Here is a 1,801-nt window from a genome sequence, read left to right as displayed (position 1 = left end):
GGGGGCTCACCAGCTACGCCCGGCTCCTGGAGCAGAGCCCCTGGGACGAGGCCTCTGGCGTCCGCCTCCTGCCCCTGCCTGAAGAGGCCTCTCCGGTCCCCACTGACGCGCAGGTCCAGCAGACCCTGCAGGCCACCCCCGCGGATGGGGACGGGGACAGGTCCCTCTGGGACCTGCTCACCTCCTGCCACTTCACGGAGGAGCAGCGCCGGGGCTTCCTGGAGGCGGTGCGGGTGGGGAAGCTGCCCCTGCCGCAGCTGCGGGACGCCCTGAGCAGCCGGGTGAGGGAGTCGGAGCTGCTGGCCCGCGCCCGCATTGTGTTGCCGGGCCCCCGGGGTGAGGTCCCCGCCGTCTGGCTGCGGGACACGGGCATCATCACCCAGGACGCGTTGGAAGCGCTCGCCGAGGGCACGCAGTCACCCGCCGAGGTGGCGGAGCAGCCCGCCGTGAAGGCCTGCCTCTGGGGTACGGGCTGCGTGGCCGGTGTCCTGCTCCAGCCCTCTGACGTGAAGGTGAGCATTGCCCAGGCCGCTAGAGATGGCCTCCTCCCCACAGGCCTGGGCCGGAGGCTGCTGGAAGCGCAGGTGGCATCCGGCTCCCTGATCGACCCGCTGACCAACCGGAGACTGCCGGTGGAGGAGGCCGTGAGGGCGGGCCTGGTGGGCCGTGAGCTAAGCGAGCTGCTCAAGCAGGCCGAGAGGGCCGTGGCGGGGTGCACGGACCCCTACTCGGGGAGCGTGCTCTCCTTGTGGCAGGCCATGGACAAGGGGCTCGTGCCCCGGAGCGAGGGCCTGCCCCTCCTGCAGGTGCAGCTGGCCACGGGTGGGGCAGTGGACCCGGCGCACGGCGTGCACCTGCCCCAGGCGGCGGCCTGCAGGCTGGGGCTCCTGGATGAGCACACTGCCCAGGCACTGACGGCCCCTGAGGAAGACAACAAGTTCTTCTTCGACCCCAGCACTCGGGACAAGGTCACGTACCAGCAGCTACGGGAGCGGTGTGTGCAGGACGCGGCCACCGGCCTGTGGCTCCTGCCGCTCCCCGAGGACGCGGTGCTGGAGGTGGACGAGCACACTGCCGTGGCTCTGAGGGCCATGAAGGTGCCGGTCAGCAGCGGGCGGTTCCAGGGCCGCAGCGTGGCGCTCTGGGACCTGCTGTGCTCCGAGTATGTGAACGCCGACAAGCGGCGAGAGCTGGCGGCGCTCTGCTGCTCCGGCCGCGCCACGGCCCTGCGGCAGGTGGTCAGCGCTGTAACGGCCCTGGTGGAGGCAGCAGAGACCCAGCCCTCGCAGGCCACCTTCCCGGGCCTGCGGAAACAGGTGTCGGCCAGGGATCTGTTCCGATCGCAGCTGATCAACAAACAGACCCTGGATGAGCTGAGCCAGGGAAAGAAGACGGTGCAGGAGGTCACTGCGATGGAGAGCGTGCGGCGGTCCTTGGAGGGAGGCAACTTCATCGCCGGAGTCCTCGTCCAGGGCTCAGGGGACAAGATGAGCATTGCAGAGGCCCTGCGGAGGGGCCTCCTGCGGCCCGGCACCGCCCTGGTGCTCCTGGAGGCCCAGGCCGCCACGGGCTTCATCATTGACCCCGTGGAGAACCGGAAGCTGACCGTGGAGGAGGCTTTCCAAGCAGGGATGTTTGGCAGGGAAACATATGCGAAGCTGCTGTCGGCCGAGCGCGCCGTCACTGGCTACACTGACCCCTACACGGGGGAGCGGATCTCCCTCTTCCAGGCCATGCAGAAGGACCTCATCGTCCGGAACCACGGCATCCGCCTGCTGGAGGCCCAGATCGCCACGGGCGG

The sequence above is a fragment of the Dipodomys ordii genome, unplaced genomic scaffold (genome assembly GCF_000151885.1).
Source record: "Dipodomys ordii isolate 6190 unplaced genomic scaffold, Dord_2.0 Scaffold179, whole genome shotgun sequence".
In the NCBI taxonomy this organism is placed as follows: Eukaryota; Metazoa; Chordata; class Mammalia; order Rodentia; family Heteromyidae; genus Dipodomys; species Dipodomys ordii.
The sequence above is the reverse complement of the archived record's forward strand: the minus strand, read 5'-3'. Positions refer to the sequence as shown.